Below are 16,639 nucleotides of genomic sequence, written 5' to 3'. Positions count from 1 at the left end.
AGAGATCCGAGGTCCTTAATTTTGAATTTCTGATCCAGAAAGGCTTTAATAGCCACAATTTCATCCAAATTGTTCCCAGTCACGACTATGTCATCCACATAGACCAAGAGAATAGTAATCAACTTGTCTTGGGTCTTAACAAACATAGAATGATTAGAAGAAGACTGGTGGTACCCCAAAAACAGCAGTGCGGCAGTAAGTTTGGCATTCCACTGCCTGCTTGCTTGCTTCAAATCGTAAAGAGACTTTTGAAGCTTGCACACTAAAACTTCTTTAGGAGTTTTAAAACCAGGTGGCACTATCATGTAGACATCTTCATGTAGATCACCATGCAAAAATGCGTTATTTACATCGAGTTGATGTAAAAACCAATTTTTAGCTGCTGCTAAGGCAAGAACTAGTCGAACCGTTGTAAGTTTAACAACCGGAGAAAAGGTCTCACTGTAATCAACACCCTCAAGTTACGTATATCCCTTGGCAACCAAACGAGCCTTATACCTCTCTATACTTCCATCTGTTTTCCTCTTGATCTTATAAAACCATTTAGAACCAATAGGATTTTTACCAAAAGGCAAGGCAGTAAGAGTCCAGGTTTTGTTACTTTCCAAGGCTGCAATTTCTTTGTCCTTAGCATCTCTCCAACAAGCATGTTTCACAGCTTGAGTATATGTCTGAGGCTCAGGGACAGTGGACAAAGAAAGTAAATATGCAGTGTGAGGAGAAGATAAATGAGTAAAAGAGGTAAAATCTGTGAGGGGATAAGGTGTACCTGAAAGATGATGTGCATTGCCCATGGAATTAAGTACATTACATTTGTATTCATTCAGGTATTTAGGAGTAGTTTTGATTCTAGTAGAAAATCTGGTTGGGGCAGGGGCTGCATTAGCTGCAGGAAAAACATAATCTACAAGGACTGCATTTGAAGCTGCAGAATCAGCAGGCAATGAGGCTGAAACAGGAGAAGAAGGGGCTGATATAGAGTGATCATCAATGGAGGATGATACAACAATGGGTGCCTCTGTACCAGAAGAGTTAGACTCGGTTAAGGGAATGGAAGAGACTGGAGCAGAATGGACAACATCAGAATTGATGTCAATAATAGGAAGATTGAGTGGGAAAATAGAGTCAACAGAGAAAGAAGATGTATGGTCATGATAAGGAAAAATAGTCTCATAGAAAATAACATGTCTAGACACAAATATTTCTCTAGTATGCATATCAAAGAGTAAGAAACCCTTGGTACCAAAGGAATGACCGAGGTATATGCATTTCTTGGCTCTAGGCTGAAACTTAGTCCTATGGGCTTGAAGAGTGGAAGCAAAGCAAAGTGTACCAAAAACTAAGATTACTCAGATCAAGATGAGCATGGTAAACATGAAAATGAGGAGAGTGATTTTTTAAGAATGGTGTGGGCAGCATGTGTTACTGAAAAGGACCAAAAACATATAGGTAGGTGAGATTGAAACATGAAAGATCTAGCAATGTTAAGAATGTGTTGATGCGTTCTCTCAACTAAACCATTTTGTTGAGGAGTTTCAACTCATGATGTTTGATGAATGATGCCTTTAGATTGGAAAAATGAAGGCATGGCAAACTCAAGACCATTATCACTCCTAATGATTTTAATTACTTAATGAAATTGAGTTTCAACTAAAGCAATAAAATCAATAAGATATTGTCTGGTTTCAGCTTTAGTTTTCATGAGTTTAAGCCAAGTATACTTAGGTTTCTCATCAACTATGGTAAGAAAGTATTTGTGACCTAGAATGGAAGGAGTGGCATAAGGCCCCCAAATGTCAACATGTATTAAATCAAATGTAGACTCAATTAATGTTGTGCTGGAATTAAAAGATAAATGCTTTTGTTTGGACAAGTGACAAGTATCACACACTTTATTGATATATGTGGGAATATTGCAATGGAATTGTTGTAGAATTTTGTAACAAGAATGAGAAGGGTGACCTAATCTATAATGCCACACATCATGAGTGGAAATATGACTAGTAGTGGTGTTTACATTGTGTAATTGAGAAACTGTCTGACAATTAAAATGCTCAGGAAGAATCAAATAGTAAAGACCTTTGAATTCCTTAGTAGTACCAATCATCTTCAGACATGTATTCATCTGCAAAAAACACAAATTATGGGTGAAGACAGCTCTACAATCAAGAGCTTTGGTGAGTTTGGTCACAGAAATGATATTCATATAAAAATGTTCAACATAAAGAACATTGTGCAATATCAAAGAATCGGTTAGAACAATGGTGCCCTTATAGAAAGCCACAATAGTTTTTCCATTTGGCAAAGAAACAGGAACTGGTTTAATGGATTGAAAAGAGGAAAACCAGTGTAGTGAACATGTAAAGTGATCTGTAGCACCAGAATCTAAAAGCCAAGGAGTTGTACCTGAAGATGGTTGAACAGAGATATTGTGAGAGCTGACCAAATTTGATGAGCTCACAACAGTGGCAGTAGGCTTTGCATTAGGAAGCAGAGCAATCAAATTAGCGAGTTGACCTTTGGAGAGACCAGAAAATTCCTCAGAAATAGCAGATGAATTCAGTTCTTCAGATGAGGAAGCTGTAGCAGAAATCTGATTAACAAATGCCTTCTTGGACTTCCAACCAGGAGGATAACCATGTTTTGCAAAGCAAGTATCAACTGTGTGATATTTTCTGCCACAATGTGTGCAATGGCGAGATTGTCCTTGTTTAGAGTATCCTCTGCCATGACCTGGAGAGGTAGTAGTAAATGAAGGTGCAGACTGCACAACTAACACAACAGTAGGAGTGGGAAGAATTGCCAAATTCATATGCCTTTCTTGTTGTATGATGATGGAGAAAACCTTGTCAAGAGAAGGCAAGGGATCAAGCATAAGGATTTGAGACCTAGCCTGGTTATAAGGATCATTGAGGCCTTAAAGGAAACACAAGACACTATCAATGTCTCGATATTTCTACATAGCCACAACTGATTTGCATGAACCAGTGGGTGAAGACTCACATGAAGGTATCGGCCTGAAATTGCAAAGTTCGTCCCAGAGAATCTTGACCTTAGTGAAGTAATTTGTGATCGAGAGATCACCTTGCTTCAAAGAATAAAGATCATAATGTATTTGAAGAATTCGAATGTTGTCGCCTTGAGAAAATCGATTGCGCAGTGCATTCCACACATCAGAGGCTTGAGTGAGCCAAATGACGCTGGTTGCAATTTCTGGTGTCACAGAATGATTGATCCAAGATCGATTCAGGTTGTTGCATTGTTTTCATTGAGCGAAATTAGGATCAAAATCACTAGGTTTCTGAATTGTACCGTCAATAAACCCTAATTTCTTCTTCATTTCGAACACCATGGTCATCGCTTGTGCCCAGCCGTTGTAATTCGATCCGTCAAGCACTGTTGTAACAATCTTGCTCGAAGGATTTTCATTAGAGTGTATGAAATAAGGATTAGAGAAATCTTGAACAGATGAAACGGTGGAAGTCATTATGGGTGAAGGAGTAGAAGATGTGGAAGCAAAAGAAGCCATTGAAAGAATGTAATCAAAGATTCACAGAGATCGTGAACGAAGAATTGAAAGAGAAACTCAGAGAATCAAATCACGCAAGATTAAAAAAAACATGCAGAATGCGAAAAATTGTGAATCGCAAGAAAGAGAGAGTTCATCAGAGAGAGCAATTAACAACTGATACCATGTTAAATTTGTGAAAATGAGCTCTCTTATTGATTGGGGAATAATTCCCTATTTATACAAGTAACAAATGCAGAGTTAGTTGTACAATAAAAATATTGGCTTATTCTAACAATAGTAGCTAGCTTTTTAAAAAAAAAATTATATTATCAATGGAGGTAGTGTCACCATTTTCTTTTTGGTCAAACCATTACTAAATTTCCCAATCTTTGTTCGTTTGGTTTGAGAAAGAAAGTAAAATTAAAGAAAGTGAAAGAAAAAGAAGAGAAAATGGGATGGTTTTAGATTATTTGATAATAAAAGGAAAAATGACAAAAGTTTTCTTTTCTGTTGTTTGATTGTATAGAAAGTAATTAGAAGAATATATATATATATATATATATATATATATATATATATATATATATAATAAAAATAAGATTATATTTATATTTTTATCATCACACAACTTTGTTTTCTTGCCATTTTCGTCCAAATGGAATAGATTGTGATAATTGTGGGTCTCACAAGATTTTTGCTTGTGCCAATCCTTTCTCTCCTGACGGAGGAATGAAAGACAATTTAATTGTTTTCGTTCTATACCCTTCCATTCATCATGTTTCCCTGCATGTATTTTTAGCCTTTTACCTTGTTTTGTAGGAGGAAAATAGGAGGGGGAAAGTGAAAATAAGGAGAATGGAAATAATATTAATTATCTGGTTAAGTGAAAATAGGATGAGTTCCACTAATATTTTTTTCACTCCATTTCTCACATTTTTATCCACCTCCTTATTTTTTCTATATATTTCTTTTCAACCAAACATATTTTTTCCTATTTGTAAAGATGAGAAAAATATGGTAGATAAATATAACCGAACGAGTGAAAATAAGTAAAAAAATAAAATAAATTGAAGGTGTTTGATGAAACAGAAATCAAGAAGAGATAATAAGAGAAATAGAAAAATACTTAAAATAGGTAAAAAGTACTAGTGCAGGTGAGTCTAATAATTTCTAAAAATATTTTCATCCTAATCATATCTACCAAACAAAAACCCGCTAACTTATTTCCATCTCTTCCCCTTCCTCCTTATTTCGCTTTTACCAAACTAAGCCTTAATTTTTACTTTACTTCTCATTTATTTATATTCACATTTTCTATTTTCATTCATTAATTTCTCTCCCCTCTACCAAAATGATCCTTTGCGACGGATTTTCAAATCTTTGGGCCTAACTGAAAATACAGTGCTAGCTATAATGAGTCCAAAATGCATTGTATTAAGCTGTCTGTTGAAGGAAACTGTGTTGGTCGTTGACTCGTTGGGGAGGGGGAAGAGGGGATGGAAGATTTTTTGGATGGTTAGGGATTGAACCCACCAATTCTGCTGCATGTCCCTGCTAGCTAGCTCTCCAATAAGCTTTGCTGCAAGGGAACTGTGTCACAACGCAATTTTGACTTCATTATAGGAAAAAGACAGGTCTAGTAGTTATAAATACAGGCTCGCTTGAGTGAAAAACCAAATCATGAAGCGTAGCATTTTTTTTGTTTTGTTTTGTTTAAGATCGCTGTATTCTAACATTAATTTAAATATTGACTGATCCTGATTCAGTTCGAGTCTAATAATTATTATAAGCTACAAAGTTATCGTTACCAAATTTTCATGCAATAGCATTGTCAGAGAATTTAATTAGAGATAGATTAATTAGCCAATTTTATGTCGAGTGATAGGGAGAATGTCAATACAAGAACTCATGAACAATATGCCTTTTTTATATATATAATAATGAGTCTTTTTAGTCTTAATTTGACACTTCTCCCCTTAAATGAGACAAAGTCAACTTATATACACATTTGGAGACATAAAAAGAAAGTCCAAAACTCAACTGGGGGGATGCAGTGGGTGGTGTAAGATTTCATTTGAGCAAATTATTAAATTGGGAAACCTCTATGTTCTACATTCTTTGGAGTTTCCAAATACAAAAAATATTAATATCAGTGACAACACAATTTACATGTTACATATTTTTAAAAATTTGTCACTAAAATCTCTGTGACGTTTAATATTAGCGACGAAAAAAACAATTTTCGTCAGTAATTTTGTAAGCAAGAGGTATGAAGTTTTTACATACTTGCACATAGAGTGCCACCGGATGGTGGTGGTCACATGGTCATTTGGCACATATTTATGATAAATAGAAGCTACTTAGCTACCGGACGAAGGTTCACAAGGGTCCTACTCCAATGCCCATTAAAAATAAATAAAAAATACTGAAACTACAGTTATAATTTATTCAGCTAATAGCTTTTTCTTGGGTAAATTTTCCACTGTTAATTTCTGTTCATCCCCCAGTACGCGTGGCATATCATGTTCTCACCATTCATATAAATTTTACACTACTCTCCAAATTAAATTACTGTATCAAGTTCAATTCATGAGAATTAATATTAAGGAATATTCAATGTTATATATGTGAAAATGCACTATTAGCTTCATTATAAAAAAACTTGCGCACTTGCATATGCTACATGCTATCTCGACTTCATAAAATCTCACTCATTCTCTCTCTCCCCCTCTCATGCAATGGAGTGTAAAGTCTTCTCGTTGAATTCATCATTGTTGTATGTTGATTCATTAACAACCATTAGTTAGTTCTCTTGCTTTTTACCAACTTGTATTTTTCTGTTTTCTGTTATAGCTGTTGGATCGAGTGACCTCAGAATAATTAAGAGGGGGAGTTGAATTAATTATTCATAAACCTTTACCAATTAAAAAATTTCTCTTTTAAGGCTTTTACTAAATTGTTAAGAGAATGAGGAGTAGAAGAGAATCTTAACAGAAAGTAAAAGTGGAAATTAAATGCACAGCGGAAAGTAAAAGAGTAGGGAATAAGGAAACAAACACACAAGAGTTTTTATACTGGTTCGGTAACAACCCGTGCCTACATCCAGTCCCTAAGCGACCTGCGGTCCTTAAGATTTCTTTCAACCTTGTAAAAATCCATTTACAAGCAAAGATCCACAAGGGATGTACCCTCCCTTGTTCTCTTTGAACCTAGTGGATGTACCCTCCACTAGAACTGATTCACAAGAGATGTACCCTCTCTTGTTCTCAGTCAAACCCAAGTAGATGTACCCTCTACTTGTACCACAAAGGATGTACCCTCCAATGTGTTGAGACAAAGATCTCAGGCTGTTAAACCTTTGATACTTTGTGAATGGGGATACAAAAGAGTTCTCAGGCGGTTAGTCCTTTGAATACTTTTGTATAAGGGAAAGGGAAGAATCAAAAGAATTCTCAGACTGTGTCATTTTGAATTCTTTGACAAGGGAGAAGGGAGACACAAAAGAATTCAGGCGGTTAGTCCTTTGTTCTTTTAGAAAAGGGAGAAGAGAGACACCAAAAGAATTCAGGCGGTTAGTCCTTGGTGAATTCTTTTTGGAAAAGGGAGAAGAGAATGAAAAGATGAATAGCACAAGTTTTCAAGGTTTGGAAAACCAGAAAACTTCATAAAGCTTTTGGTACAAAGAAGAAGAAGAAGAACTTCAAAGAGATTTCAAGGCTTGTAAAGGATTGTAAGAGTTTGTTAGAAAGATTGATCTGATTTTTTTAAAAAATGCAAAACAAAGCCTTGCTTTTATAGACTCTTCATGTATGGTCAAGAAAGTCATTCAGAAGAGTTATATCTTTTAGAAAAACTTAAAACCCATTTGAAAGAGTCAAAACCTTTTTGAAGAGTTACATCTTTAGATTTTTCAGAAACAAACACTGGTAATCGATTACCAAATAAGTGTAATCGATTACACAAAGCTTTTGAATGAAACAATGTGACTCTTCACATTTAAATTTGAATTTCAACATTCAAGGGCACTGGTAATCGATTAACAAAACATTGTAATCGATTACAACTTTTTGAAAATATTTGGAACGTTGTAAATTCAGTTTGAAAACTTTTTCAAACTCATTTTGCTACTGGTAATCGATTACCAAAGAGTAAAAACTCTTTGGTAAAGGTTTTGTCAAAAACTCATGTGCTATTCAAAGTTTTGAAAAAAACTTTTTAATACTTATCTTGATTGAGTCTTTTCTTCATTCTTGAATCTTGATCTTGATTCTTGAGATCTTGAATCTTGATTCTTGTTTGTAGGCTTTCTTCTTGAGTCTTGCGTTCTTCTTGATTCTTGAACTCTTGACTTGTTCTTGATTCACTTGAGATGTTCTTTGATCTTTTGAGCTTTTTGTTCATCACTTTTGTTGTCATCATTGTTATCATCAAAACACCTTTGAATCATTGTTGATTCATCATGAAGCTTTGCTTCCACAATAGCATGTAACAGTTAATTAGTTTTAAGTTGGTTGAGTTAGTTGGGCTAGAAATAGTACTTCTATTTCTTCTCCTGCATAGCTTAGATCAAAAGAGAGTTTTTTCTGTAACTAGAGAGAGAGTTTTGTACTTAGAAAATTCTGCAATGATTGAATAAAGTGGCTGCTGTGAGCACAGTGCAGTTTTTTCTATTCTTCATTTTTTTGCATTTTGCTTATTCTTGTTCATACAAGAAACTCATTCTTTTGTGAATTATAATCTGATCTTGGCACAACAAATTGGTGCGATGAGCGTGGAGCGATTTTGAGTTCGATTCAAGAAATGGGCTCGGCCAAGTATGAGGTTGAAAAATTCACAGGGCAAAATGATTTTGGGCTATGGCGAATGAAGATGAGAGCTCTTCTTGTTCAGCAGGGCCTGGTGGAAGCACTTGATGGAGAAACCAAACTTGAAAAGATGATGGCTGATGGGGATAAGAAAGCACTACTGCAGAAGGCACACAGTGCAATTATCCTCAGTCTCGGAGACAAGGTGCTAAGGCAAGTCTCTAAGGAAACAACTGCTGCTGGGGTTTGGTCAAAGCTTGAAGGTTTGTACATGACCAAATCTTTAGTTAATCGTCTTTACCTAAAGCAGTCTTTGTATTCGTTTAAAATGCATGAAGATATATCAGTAGGAGAACAATTGGATTTGTTTAATAAACTGATTCTAGATCTTGAAAATATTGATGTCACTATTGATGATGAGGATCAAGCTTTGTTATTGTTGTGCTCTTTGCCTAAGAGTTACTCTCATTTCAAAGAGACTTTATTGTTTGGAAGAGATTTTGTTTCTCTTGATGAAGTGCAAGCTGCTCTGAATTCAAAAGAATGAATGAAAGAAAAGAAAAGAAGTCCTCTACAAGTGGTGAAGGGCTGACAGCAAGAGGCAAGACCTTCAAGAAAGATAGTAAATTTGATAAAAAGAAGCAAAAGCCAGAAAATCAGAAGAATGGTGAAGGAAACATCTTCAAAATCAGATGTTATCACTGTAAAAAGGAGGGTCATACAAGGAAAGTTTGTCCTGAAAGGCAGAAAAATGGTGGCAGTAACAACAGGAAGAAGGACTCGGGAAATGCTGCAATTGTTCAAGATGATGGCTATGAATCTGCAGAGGCACTAATGGTGTCTTAAAAGAATCCAGAAACTAAATGGATAATGTATTCAGGGTGTTCATGGCATATGACACCAAATAGATCATGGTTTGAACAATTTTCTGATCAAGCAGATGGGTTAGTACTCCTTGGAGATAACAAGCCTTGCAAAATTGAAGGAATTGGATCTATAAGGTTCAAGTTTCATGATGGGGCTAAAAGAATTCTCACAGAGGTCAGATATGTACCTGAGTTGAAGAGAAATTTAATCTCTCTTGGTGAATTTGATAAAAGAGGGTATGTGTTCAAGGGTGAAAAAGGAATACTGAATGTAGTTAAAGACTCCATGGTTGTCATGAGGGGAATTATGGAGAATGGCCTCTATTTTGTTGATGGTGAAGTTGTAATTGGCTCTGCAGCCACTGCAACCGGAAGAGTTTTATCAAAAACAGAGTTATGGCACATGAGGTTGGGCCATGTAAGTAAGAAGGGATTGATTGAATTGGCAAAACAGGAGCTGTTATGTGAGGGCAGAATGGAAAGATTAAAGTTCTGTGAACATTGTATCTATGGCAAAGCCTGTAGAGCCAAATTCAATGCTGGACAGCAAAGAACAAAAGGTACTCTTGATTATGTTCATCCTGATCTTTGGGGTCCAACCAAGACTCCCTCTCATTCTGGAGCAAGGTATTTCTTGAGCATTGTGGATGACTACTCAAGGAAGTTGTGGATCTACATTCAGAAAACAAAAGATGAGGCTTTTGATAATTTCAAAGGTTGGAAAACACTCATGGAAAACCAAATAGGCAGAAAGATCAAGAGGCTCCGTACTGATAATGGTCTTGAGTTCTGTTTTGAACCTTTCAATGATTTCTGTAAAGAGAATGGCATTGCAAGGCACAGGACAGTTGCGGGCACTCCTCAACAAAATGGCTTAGTTGAAAGATTCAACAGGACCATTTTGGAGAGAGTGAGATGTATGTTGCTAAGTGCAGGATTACCCAAGATTTTTTAGGCTGAAGTAGCAATGACTGTTGTATATCTCATCAACAAGTGTCCTTCAACAGCTCTGAATTTTAAAACCCCTGAGGAGATTTGGTCTGGCCATCCACCGAGTCTAAAACAGCTAAAGGTATTTGGCTGTGTTGCTTATGCACACATCAAGCAAGATAAATTGGAACCTAGAGCTGTCAAGTGTATTTTTCTAGGATATCCTGAAAGAGTGAAAGGGTATAAGCTGTGGTGTTTGGAGGCTGGTTTTAAGAGGTGTTTGGTGAGTCGTGATGTTGTCTTCAATGAAGCTGAAATGGCCTACAAGACTAAGCCCAACATGGTTCAGTCCAGCACTGATCAGAGTAAGGAAACTGATTCTGAAAAATTAAATTTTGAGGTGGAGACTGAGGATAAACATGTTGAAACACAAGTTGTTAATTGGCCTCTTGATGAAGAAAAATCTGAAGAAGAGGAACAAGAAGAAGCTGACTATGTGCTGGCTCGAGATAGAATCAGAAGGGAAATCAAACAACCTAAGAGGTATGGATATGTTGATCTAATAGCATTTGCTCTGGTAGCTGCTAGTGAAGTTTTGGAGGAAGATCCAAAAACTGTTAAAGCTGTCTTAGCTAGTAAGGAGAAAGAAAAATGGCTAAGTACCATGAATGAAGAGATTAAGTTTCTCCATGACAACCATACATGGGAATTGATTAAAAAACCACATGGTTCTAGAGTGGTCAGCTGCAAATGGATCTTCAAGAAAAAAAAGGCATCCAAGGAGTTGAACCAGATAGATTTAAAGCTAGACTTGTTGCTCGAGGATTCACTCAAAATGAGGGAATTGATTTCAATGAAGTTTTCTCTCCTGTAGTGAAACACAGGTCAATCAAAATTCTTATGGCTATGGTGGCAGAATTTGATCTTGTGTTAGAACAGATGGATGTGAAGACAACATTTTTGTATGGGAAGCTTGATGAGGTGATATTGATGAAACAACCCGAGGGGTTTGAAGTCAAAGGTAAAGAGGATTATGTTTGCAAATTAAACAAATCCCTGTATGGTCTAAAATAGTCCCCAAGACAATGGAATAGGAGATTTGATGAATTTATGGCTCATATACAGTTTCATAGAAGTCACTATGATAACTGTGTTTACTTTAAATTTCCTTCTAAAGCTGAGTTTGTGATATTGCTATTATATGTTGATGATATTTTGATAGCAAGTAACAGCATGAGTGAGGTTGAAAAATTGAAATCTGAATTGAGCAGGGAATTTGAAATGAAGGATTTGGGAGCAGCCAAGAGAATATTGTGAATAGAAATCAAATGGGACAGAAAAAGGAAATTGTTGTATTTGTCCCAGGAGTTATATCTCAGAAAAGTTCTTGAAAGGTTTGGAATGTTACATTCTAAACCTGTAACTACTCCTATGTCACAGCAGTTTAAGCTCAGTACAAGTCAAGCACCTAAGACACATGATGATATAATTTACATGGAAGGTATTCCATATGCTAATGCTGTAGGGGTCACTGATGTATGCTATGGTATGTACTCGCCCTGACATAGCTCATGCAGTGAGCTTAGTAAGTAGGTTCATGGCAAATCCAGGAAAAGCACATTGGCAGGCCCTGAAATGGATACTCAAATATATCAGAGGATCACTTGGAAGAGTTCTGGTTGATGGTGGAGCTAGGAATAGCAGAAGGACAACTGCTATTGAAGGTTTTGTAGACTCTGATTATGCTGGCTGTTTAGATTCAAGGAAATCCCTCACAGGATTTGTGTTCACTGCTTTTGGCACTGCAATTAGTTGGAAAGCTAGCCTTCAAAAGGTAATGGCTTTATCAACCACTGAAGCTGAGTATATTGCTCTTACAAAAGTTGTGAAAGAATCTATGTGGCTTGAAGACATTGCAAAGGAGCTGAAGATACAAAATGAAGTGATCACAGTACACTGTGACAGTCAAAGTGCCATTGATTTATCCAGAAATTCTGTGCATCATGACAGGACAAAGCACATTGATATTAAGCTGCATTTTGTCAGAGAAGTTATTGGTCAAAGATCAGTTATAGTCAAGAAGATTTCAACTGATCACAATCCTTCTGATATGATCACAAAGGCTCTTCCAAGTAGCAAGTTTTTCCATTGTTTGGACTTGATTCAGCTGAAGGATGATTAAATCCTGTTTCTGCAGCAGCCACTGTTTTTGTTAATGTTTTGTTATTGAACCAAGGTGGAGAATTGTTGTATGTTGGTTCATTAACAACCATTAGTTAGTTCTCTTGCTCTTTACCAACTTGTATTTTTTTGTTTTCTGTTATTCTGTTATAGCATGTAACAGTTAATTAGTTTTAAGTTGGTTGAGTTAATTGGGCTAGAAATAGTACTTCTATTTCTTCTCCAGCATAGCTTAGATCAAAAGAGAGTTTTTTCTGTAACTAGAAAAAGTTCTGTACTTAGAAAATTCTACAGTGATTGAATAAAGTGGCTGCTGTGAGCACAATGCAGTTTTTTCTATTCATCTTTTTTCTGCATTTTTCTTATTCTTGTTCATATAAGAAATTCATTCTTTTGTAAATTATAATTTGATCTTGGCACAACAATCATTTTGTTAGATTTATTGACAAAAGTGAGATAATAATACTAAAAAGATACTGTCTTAAAACTACACCATTAATTAAAAGATTTGCACTCGCAGTCAAAAGTGGCGATACTATGATTGAAAAATGAAAAGGAAGTAGCCTATAATTACATAAGTGATCGATGAGGATAAGATAATCACGGAATGAGTGCAATCAACGAACCAAAATATTCGTAATTGTCACTAAACAAACAAATATACATTTGCAAAATCGTATTAATTAATCTGTCATTGTTTTCTATATAATTTGTTGAAAATGGCCGATCAACTAGTAATTAATATAATCAAATTAAAGTATATAAATAAAAAATTATTCTCATTTTACAAATTAATTTTGTGAGAATGAGCTATCCCTAAAGTTAAATTCTAAGACATACATTTGTAAAATCGTGTTAATTTGTCATTGTTTTTTATAACTAGAATGCACATACACATGATTTTTAATATAATTATTATGAAATTCTACGACAAGAAGATTAATGTGTTGATTGGTTGGCGAAAAATAGAATTTCTTTATCCCCAAGTTGCTGACTTTACAGAATTATCCTTCCCAGTTACAACGTCTTTTGTTGGCTGATGCTTTAGGCACTCCTTTATTCGGGAGTAATTTTCGCCTTCCTTTCTTGCTGTCTTTTATTTTCCAATGATAAAAAATATATTATATAATTATTTGTGATTGAATGATGATAGTATAAAATTTTGCACTATCAATATATTTCAATTAAGTTATTATTATTTTAACTTAAGTTATATATAATTACGTTGGTAAGAAAGATTTTGGAATATAGAATTAAATTTTGGTGGTTGCTCTTGTATCTTCAATGTTAAGAGGGTACCAACATCTTTACATTAAAATCACAGATCATATATGATTTAAACTTTAATGTTGTTTTAAATTTTATAACTGTAAAAAAATTTATCAACATTTTTATTTATTTATTAAATATTAAACATGGAGATTTTAAAGTGTAAATAGATGAGCAACAAAACTAACCCTAAAGGTCAATTAGCAATTAAACAACAACACAATCCTAAACAATAAACCATATTGTTTATTCTATATTATCTATAAGGTGAAACCAAACAAAACCTAATATAAAATCTTGATTAACAATTTTAAAAAAAGTTTACCCAATTCATATATAAAATGATCCACCCAACAATATTATTATTATTATTATTATTATTATTATTATTATTATTATTATTATTATTATTATTTTGTAATTAAGAAACGTCATTATTGCATTTAATTAAATTTGTTTCCCAACAATTCATATATTTACAAATATTTACTAAATTGGCTCAAAGTTTCAATTTTTTTTTTATATTTTCGTTAGGACTCTCAATTTTGCATAATAGTATATAGTTCTAGTACATTGATAGTTTGTTTTCATGTATCCATGTATTTATATTATTTTGTTGAATCACAATTATATTTTTAATTTAAAAATACAAAAAAATGTAGATAGAAGAAAATATGGCATCATCGCTGCTATTTCACTTTTTAGGTAATTCAGAATAGAAAAAAAAATGAAAAATAGAACAAAGTGGGCAACACGATGAGATAATAAATAGGAGAACAAAGTGAGCAAGACTAAAACTATGGATAGAGCATTAATATAGATAGATAGAAGGCTTTTGAGAACAAGAAATAATAAAAATAGGAACAAAATATTCCATGTTAAATTTTCTAGACTAAGTTTAGCCATATCTTTCATTCGAGAAAAAAAGGTACGACCAATATAACGCATATCTTGGATGTATGAAATACTTCAATAATTACGAAAAGTAACTCACACAGTCGGAAAAAAAATGCAATGAAAGTGTTGCCTGTTTTTGAACCAGAAAGTGTTGCCTTTTCCACCATTCAACACAGTATATTGGCCTTTTGGTACATTGAAGATGTCATAATGTAGGAAAATTTACTGGGAGATTAAACTAAAGTAACGACGTTATATATGGTCGCACCTTTTCTTCTCGAATGAAAGATACGGCTAAACTTAGTTTAGAAAATTTAACATGGAATGTTTTGTTCCTATTTTTTTATTTCTTGTTCTCAAAAGACTTCTATCTATCTATATTATTGCTCTATCCATAGTTTTATTGAATTTATAAACAGCCAGATCCACCTTGATTAAATAAAATATATTTGTTCATGAAATGATTTAATTTACAATATTTTCTATTTTCAATTTGTATGTACCGCTAATATGAAAAAGTACGTTTACAAAGTGATATTGTCAAATGATTTAACATGTTTTACTAAAAAATGAATATTAAAACTAGTACAAAAGATACACACACTTGACACATGTCATTCAATAACTTTCAAATAATTCATACACGCACATCTCATTTAATAATTTATCAAATGGTTTATTTAAAACAATTTTTACAGCAACTGATAGAAAAAAAAATTCTTTAAAATTAAAACTAAATTAAATTATGGTGCAGGTGTAAGTTTTTTAACCGGTATTTTTAATTTGATCATATATATATATATATATATATATATATATATATATATATATATATATATATATATATATATATATATGTATGTATCCACCATAAATAACTCCTTGATTTATTTTAATTCTATTGTTTTCTACTTTATATTATTTTGGGTTTTGTGATTTCAATTACATGCTCTGTATTGTTAGTTGAATTCTCCTCTGATTTGTTGTTTTAATTATTGAAGTTTCAATTAGGCTCTATGTTCTTAGTTGAATTTGCTTTGTAACCTTAGTTGATTTTGAAATTGTTTTTAGTTGAACGTTGATATTATTCTTAGTTGAATTTTTATGCTGAAATTTTGTTCATTGTTCTCAGTTGAATCTTGATGGTGAAATTTTTCTTTGTATTCTTATTATTGATGTTGGAATTTTGATGTTGGAGTTTTATGCTTAAATTTTGTTTCATCTTGTTATTGCTTGAATATTGTTATGATTTTTTAAAAAAAGAAATTATTTGAATCGAGCCAATTGGGAAGGTGAAGTGTTGGTGTGAATAACCAACATTTTCTATTCCTAATTTAAGCCATCATTTTTTGGGAGATTTCTAATTAAACAAACACTCGTTGAAAAATACTCTTTTTTATTGAGTGTGAGCTAAGAGTATTTTAATGTTAGTGTTTTATGAGTTGTTTAAAATTAAATAACATTATTTAACAAATTTTTATTATTGAAGTAGATGAGTTAATAATACATTACATAAGTGAGTTGCTTATATAAGTAACTATTATTTAATTTATTTTTATCAAGTAAAGAATTATTTTTTTTAATTATAAAATTAAATGTGATTCAAGTTAAACATTTACTCTATCAACTTTAACATTAAAGTAAATTTGTATAAAACTTTTTAAGTCTCCTTAAAATTGTAAGTAATACTCACAAATTTAAGATAAATAACTTAATTAAACAATTATGCATTGTTGTAAGAAAGAATTAGTAAGATTTCTCTCTTTTTAATTACGTGAATTGCATAGTGTTGGAGTGAATAACTAATCCTTATTAATTTAATGAGTATAAAATAACTAATGCTTTCCACATTCCAATTTAAGCCTCTCTTTGGAGAGGTTTTCAATTATGCAAGGGTCCCACATATTGGTGCTTAATTTGGAGGGCCTCAAACTAGATTTGGAGCTTATTCATCGTGTGCTTCAAGTTTGTCAATGCCATTATCATTTCCATTAACCCATCATATAGGTTTCCACCACTCAAACAACCCCCAAACTCAAATCCTCCACCCCAACTTGAATATCTCTTAATGTTCACCAATCTAAAACTGCCATGTGTCGGTAACTAGCGTAGTCATGGCCAAAGAAAATATGAAGAAGAGAAGAAAGTACGTATTCAACCTCTATGACAATTTTAATTTT

This window comes from Glycine soja, chromosome 10, assembly GCF_004193775.1.
Source record: "Glycine soja cultivar W05 chromosome 10, ASM419377v2, whole genome shotgun sequence".
Classification (NCBI taxonomy): domain Eukaryota; kingdom Viridiplantae; phylum Streptophyta; class Magnoliopsida; order Fabales; family Fabaceae; genus Glycine; species Glycine soja.
Note: the sequence above shows the minus strand (reverse complement) of the source record.